The sequence below is a fragment of the Palaemon carinicauda genome, chromosome 28 (genome assembly GCF_036898095.1).
Source record: "Palaemon carinicauda isolate YSFRI2023 chromosome 28, ASM3689809v2, whole genome shotgun sequence".
Lineage (NCBI taxonomy): Eukaryota > Metazoa > Arthropoda > Malacostraca > Decapoda > Palaemonidae > Palaemon > Palaemon carinicauda.
Genome location: NC_090752.1, coordinates 14,934,983 through 14,942,482, shown reverse-complemented (window position 1 = coordinate 14,942,482; position 7,500 = coordinate 14,934,983).

The window sequence follows — 7,500 nt, the reverse complement described above, 5'->3', positions numbered from 1 at the left end:
TTTATCAATGCATATTACATGCAAACGTACGTGGGTAACTACTGTAACTGTTCAGTGGCTAATTGCGAACACGGGAAGGGCAGAAAACTCTTGCAGAAAGCAACTCTTCTCGGTGAGACACGCTCCGAAATCAAACCAACATTCTCTAGTCGGAATCAGTGCCATAACCTCTGTACCTTTATTGCTCTTCTACCTTTTTATTTAAAAGATGTGTTGGGAAGGATGTTTAACAGGGAGAGTGAGGCATCGTGATTTATCGAGCAGTTGCCTTTTACCTCCTGGCTAGTACAGCGGTAGCGTGTTCGCCTAGCATTTTCCTAGCGGCAGATCGATCCCATCACGGACCATGAGTATAAGGGGTTTACTGTGGAGGCCACTGCTGTGGTTGGACACCACAGTGGGGTGTTGGGCTTGCCCGACTGACGTTCTGGTGAGTATTTATTTTGATGAAAATGGAACTGAAACCAGGCACCTTTACCTTTCTACATTTATCTATCTTATTCTTTATCTTTACCCATGATCTTTATTTGATAAAACCATGTCTAGTTTGCTTCTCTATGTATATATTCATGCCAATATTGTTATAGTTATCATTTCTTATAGATTATTCTGTAATTCCTTCTCCTTCTGTACCAAGCTCCTTTTACTGTCAGGCCCCCTAGGTTTGTAGCATTCTTATTTTCCAGTTAGGATTCCAACTTAGTTTGTATTAATAATAATAATAATAATAATAATAATAATAATAATAATAATAATAATAATAATAATAATAATAATAATAATAAATACAGCTAGCTAACTTGTATACTTCCCGGATGAGTTATTAAAATGTGTTCATAATTTTTCAAAGACAATTTCCGCATCATTACTTCACCCTGTCAAATGGTAATACATCTAAAGTTTATGCACATTAATATTCTCGCGTGAGTCACATTTGTATTTCAATTGTCTTTTAATAAAATAGACTGGAAATTGAAGATTCGCTCTTTACAGTGATAAAAAAATCCAGCCACATATTGAAAATATTACAGACATTTTCAGAAAGAATTCTATCACAGAAAACAATGTTTTAATCCTGTGCTATTGCAAGCATTTTCACTCAAAAGAATATTTTCCCTTCCCTGTCAGTTAATCTGTGACTAATTCTTTTCTATGAAAAGAGGATTTCTGATTTCTACATGGAATTTTACTTACATTCTCTTTATTGAATAAATGATAACAAACTTGTATGAATTTTCATGAGACAATTTTCCTTTTTTATTGTATAAAATAGTTTAATAGATTTATATAGAATCACTGCTCTTAGAGTGTAACATTTTTAATAATTACAATATTCTATTATTCAGTTAAATCATTATATCAATTAAATATTTCTTTTAGTCTAATACATCCCATTAGACATCTAACGACTTTAAGTGTACTAACGTCAATAGAGACTGTTAAATGATGCTATAAGGCAGAATGATTTCGTCTCCTGGTGGGAATTTTCATTTTTATGAAAAATAGAAATTTACAGCTAAGAAAAATGTGATAATAACTTTAATGATATCAATAATATTGAATATTATCATTATTGTCACCAAAATTATGATCATTACTATCAAAATAATAATAATAATAATGATAATAATAATAATAATAATATTATCATTATTATCATGATAGTAATAATAATAATGATGATGATAATGTTGATGAGTAGTAGTAGTAGTAGTAGTAGTAGTAGTAGTAGTAGTAGTAGTAGTAGTAGTTGTTGTTGTTGTTGTTGTTGTTGTCGAAACTATTATCATTAGTGCAATAATAATAAAAATAATAATAATAATAATAATAATGTTAGTGAGAAATATAATGATCATTTTCACGCACCAAAAGAAATCAATAATGAAAAATATCCAGAAGGCAATACAGAATATGAAAATATACGACTACAGACTCTCCGCTAATGCCAAAATATATACCCCATTAAAATCAAGCAATTTCCAATAAACAACGGTCAAAATGAATGCAGATTTACCCGAAGTTTATAGTATTGAAATTCTAACGAGCTAGTTATTATGAAGTTGGTGGGAACTATGCCAGTAGTTCAAGGGCCGCAGGTAATGGTTAAAGTTTTCTCAGGCAACTTCAGTCATTAACTAGAAGAGTTTTGTAGTCTGTTACAGATGTTCTGGGTAAAGTTAAGAGAGAGAATAAGAACAATTAATTCACCCGTTTCTTGAAACCTTGTGGCTTCTGTGAAGTAAACTCAAGGATTGAAAAACTAAAGGGTTTCGACAGAGGCAAAAATATTATATGTAAGAAAACAGAAGAGAGGAGTTTCCATATTTTCTGAATTTGCGATCCGTCGTATTGAAATTTGGTCTCATAAATATTCCTTCGACGCAGTGTAAAAAAAAAAAAAGAAAGAAAAACCAGATCTACAAAGGTTTATTTCTGCTAGTAAAATAAAAATATTCCAGCTCATACAATAATCCATGTTATAAGATAGATATATCCTCTGAATTCTTTCCCATACAAGGAGTTTTTTGTTTATATATATACATATATATGTATATATATACATATATATACACATACATATAGATATATATATATACATATATATATTATATATGTATACATATATATAATATAAATGTGTATAATACATATGTATATATACATATGTGTATATATATATATATATATATATATATATATATATATATATATATATATATATATATATATATATATATATCCCGATAAGTAATTTTCTACCGGCTCCCTTTTTTTTCCTTGACGGATGTGACGTCACAAGGTGTCAGTAAGCCCTTAGAGGTGAAGTTGCTAGCCCTACGCTCATTTAAAAGGTTTAAAGGTCGCTCGTGAATGGCAGAGGCAAGGGGCAGTGACAATACCCTAGAGACTGACCATATATCCATTATAATCAGCACTCAAAAGCCCTCTTCACTCAAACTAGGAGCGGGGAGGGCCAGGCAATGACTGCTGATGACTCTGCAGGTAGACCTACAAGATCCCCCATACACCCCATCCTTCTCTCACAAGGATGGTGAGGTTGCAGACATTACAAGATACTAACGAGTTTGAGAGGTTCGCTATCTCCCGTCCAACAGAACGCTATGCAGGGGAGTTTCCAATAGGCCACCACAGCCACACTTTTTATATCCCAGTCGATACTAGTACATATCAACAACTAGTGCACATATGGACGATAGTTGGGATAGAGCGCAGTCTTAAGTATCTTCAGTCCAACTCTGAACCATTTGGCCACAGCATCTACGCTTCATTTTCGAGCTGACTAAACTTGTAGTTATAATCTATCAACCTGAGAGGAGTCTGAACTCTTGACCGCCGTCTATTCTACTCAATGACGACATTGAAAGTTCCTTCGTAGATTATTAATGTAGTCCACTATCTATATGCATTGCTGTGGCTCACCAGGCAAGCCCGGGTTTACATACTTTGCTACATATGGGACGCATCATTTTACGATTTGCGGTCGCAGGGTCCTTTTGTCTGGCGTATTGCTGCTGCCTTTTATATATATATATATATATATATATATATATATATATATATATATATATATATATATATATATATAAAAGTATTGCATGACTCTTCAGGGCAGTAACTTCACTGTTGACAGTCATTCTAAAAGACCAAACGGTCGCTAGCAAGGCTTTCAGGTTAGTTGGAGGAGTTTTTCATTTTTTTAAGGTTGACGAGGCTTAGTGTTTGTACCTCTGTGGTTGGAAGCCGCCAGGTCTTAGGTGGTCGTTTTATAGGTGTCCGTATGAAATTAGTTTTGGGAGCCGTTCGCCAGGCATACGGATCACGTGGCATTTGGTGAGCATGGTTTCTCTGCATCTAAATCATGCAGATACCCGAATATGTGTGTGTGGAAATCGATCCATTCATTTTGGTTTTAGGTTGTTTTCAAAATATTCTATATCTAAAAAATATGATTTTAACGAGTAAATACTATTTCAAAACTTCAAATTCTGCTTACCACTTGTAAAATCTTGACACCTTATGCGTTCAGACCTTAATAAAAGATATAATCTCAGGGTACAGAGCAGAATTCTTAAGTATTTCATGAAATAATACTATCCACGCACATTATTAAGAGAGAAAATTTTCTGAGGGGCCCTCCATTAAATACTAATTCGTGGAACATATCAAGTTTTATTCCTGGTAACATAAGGTGCTTTGTTCTAGAACGGGAAACTGTTCATCAATTTACATAGGAAGAGCCGAAGACAAATAATAGAAATGGTGTGTCTGTTTGGAATGATCTAATATCCTCATATGAAATAGGATATACAGTGATGGTTTATTGCATTGAAAAAAACACATATTACATTTTGAAATAGGCCCTTCATTAACCCAAAAGTTTGTCTCATATGGGTACATTTACTTCAAGACAATCAAGGAACATCCAATAAAGTGTTGAATATGGGAAAGATGAAGAAAGTAAAAGAAGCCCCTTTGTATTAAGCGAAACCGATCACGACAAAAAAAAAAAAAAAAAAAAAAAAAAAAAAAAAAAAAAAAAAAAAAAAAAAAAAAAAGAGGCTTTAATTAGTATGGAATTTATTTCATTACATAAATGAAAAAAAATGGTATTGTGTAAAAGTGAGTAAGTTAATGCCTTACAATAGAATTAGTATTGCATTATTACAATCAACAGTTAAGACAATAGTTACAATAAGTTCATTCATAATACTTTCCAATTGTTGATACTGAACGATTCTACATTTAGTTCAAACATAATAAAGTTGTTAATGAAAAGTATAAACCCCCTCCCTGACCTACCAGAGGGCTAATCAAATACATGTCAACATTATTATCATTACTTATATGAATATCAATTCTCTTAAAAACGTAAGACAGCGCTACGAGAAATATAACCAGTTATTGCTAAAAGATAAACTTTTTTCTATAGAGACATGGCCCAAAAATAACTAGACACATCAGGGAAAGATAAAAATATTGCAAACTCATAATAACACTCGGTCAATATTAAGAGCAAAAACCTTCACTTAAAAAATCTTAAGAAAGTAAGGATCTGTTATGATTTTGCGGTCAAGAATCTAGATACTCCCATATGACTGACATCAGTATGGTTAATGTTATGTTTATTATTAATGTCTATATTCAAATTGGCGAAATAATCATAATTCTATATAATTCTGTCAATCTAATAGATGACTGAAATTTGTTAATGGATTCAGAGTATTCTAAATTAGGAAAACCTACCAAAAATATCACTCATCATACATACACTTTTAAAAGATCAGAACACAGCCAGACACACTAATAACAAACACAACAGAGATCAGAATCTAGCCAGGAATTGTAATTATCCCTCTCCATTCTAGGTGGATATTTGTTAGCCAATTGAAAAATTGGTTCTTTTGTTCAATTCTGTGTTGACAAGTAACCTTGGCTTTAATCTGAACATGTTTTATTTTATATATACAACATGGAATGTTAAAACACCAGTTTTTCAATCTTCATTTTCCTTTGAATAAATGAACCTCAACTGAGGGAAGTTATATTCCGACGTCTCAGATTTCATCCCATCTAATGAAAGTTGCATAAAGACCTTACCCACCATCCAGATTGAATTGAATTGATACAAATTAGTAATGAAATTATCTTACTCATAATGGCACCAAATATTCAGATAAATAAAATCACAGACCCTAACAAAGTTCCAAAAGGGGTTCATGGGGCAATCAGTTGTTATGCTGTGTACAAAAGCATGTTTCCAAAGGAAGTCCCACAACGAGTCATCCTATGAATGTAAAATTTAATACAATTACGAAAATATAAAATAATATTCTTGAAATAATTCCAATACTTCGACAACCTGGTTCAATTTGCTTCGATACATTAAGTAAACTATATAAATCCTTCAAACAAATTGCACAAATCACATTAACAATTCTTTTTTAAAGGCCGCTCATGAAAGGCAGAGGCAAGAAACAGTGACATTGCCCGAGCAAGCAAGACAATGTTTTACAGACTGACCATATTACATATGATCAGCACCCTAGCCCCCTCTCCACCCAAACTAGGACCAAGGAGGGCCAGGCAATGGCTGCTGATGACTCAGCTGATAGAACCATAGGCTCCCCCCAAAACCGCCTCCTTAGCTGACAAGGATGGTGAGACTGCAACGACCAAAGGAACTAACGAGTTTGAGCGGGACTCGAACCCCAAGCTGGCAATCACCAGGCAAGGACGCTGCTAACAGGCCACCACAAGCAACATCACAAATGTCAAATCCATGAAACAATGATTAGATATTATAACGTATGTCCTCAATTCAAAGGATGCCTTTGTTTTTCGACACTCACAATGGACAATTCAGATGACATTTACAACTATACTTTTCCATGGCGAACGGAATAATGAACAGGACCCATTCTATACATTGCCTTTGTACCAATTATGAAACAATATCCGATCCTCCTAAGCCAGCTGTAAAATATACGCTTGATAAACAAGAAGCTAGGAAGCTTGATAAACAACAGGAAACTTGATAAACAGCAGGAGAAAGCCAGCGAAAGTCAAGCTATGATGACAGGTTAAACATTGTATACAAAAAAAATGTGAATGACGAAATTATATTAACAATCTATAAAAAATAGGTGAGCTTAAAATTTTGGGTATTTAAATTAGTAACTATTCAATGCATATCAGTTTCAATTAAACCTATTGTCTTCCACATTAATTCAATGATGAGAACTGTGAAAATAAAGTCATAATTAATAATATTACTAACATTACCAATTTCCATTATTTACCTGAAATCATTACTACCATAACCCTTTTCATAATCAGACCAATGTGGTAACGTTCTGATCCCAGACTGGGGTTAAAGTCCCGCGCAAACTCGTTAGTTCCTTTGGTCGTTGCAACCTCACAATTCCTGTGAACTAAGGATGGAGTGTTTAAGGAAGCCTATAGGTCTATCTGCTGAGTCAACAGCAGTCATTGCCTCGACCTTCCTCGTCCTATCTCGGGTGAAAAGGGGGTTATGCGCTGATCATATGTAGGCTATATATGGTCAGTCTCTAGGGCATTGTCCTGCTTGCTAAGGCAATGTCACTGTCCCTTGCCTCTACCATTCAAGGGAAGCCTTTAAATCCTTTAAGCCTACTGATGTCACTCAACTCTTGTAGTAAGGCAACAGCTGGACCAAATTCGTTATATTACAAAGAAGCCTTAAGTTTTGTGACCTTACTATTCACGTTTCCTTAATCTCAGAAATCATATTTCCCTTTTCAAGGAAAAATACTACATTACAACCCTCAGGTCATACCTATTGTTATAGGACTTGGCTTTTTAGTCGTGAATGCATTTTATTGTACCTTGAATTCTCATCAACTTCATTCTCTTTTTAATGTAAAAATTCTCATTACCTTATATTTGTTACTTAGGGAAGTTATTTTCAGGACTAGCATTTCCCTATATATTTTTCAA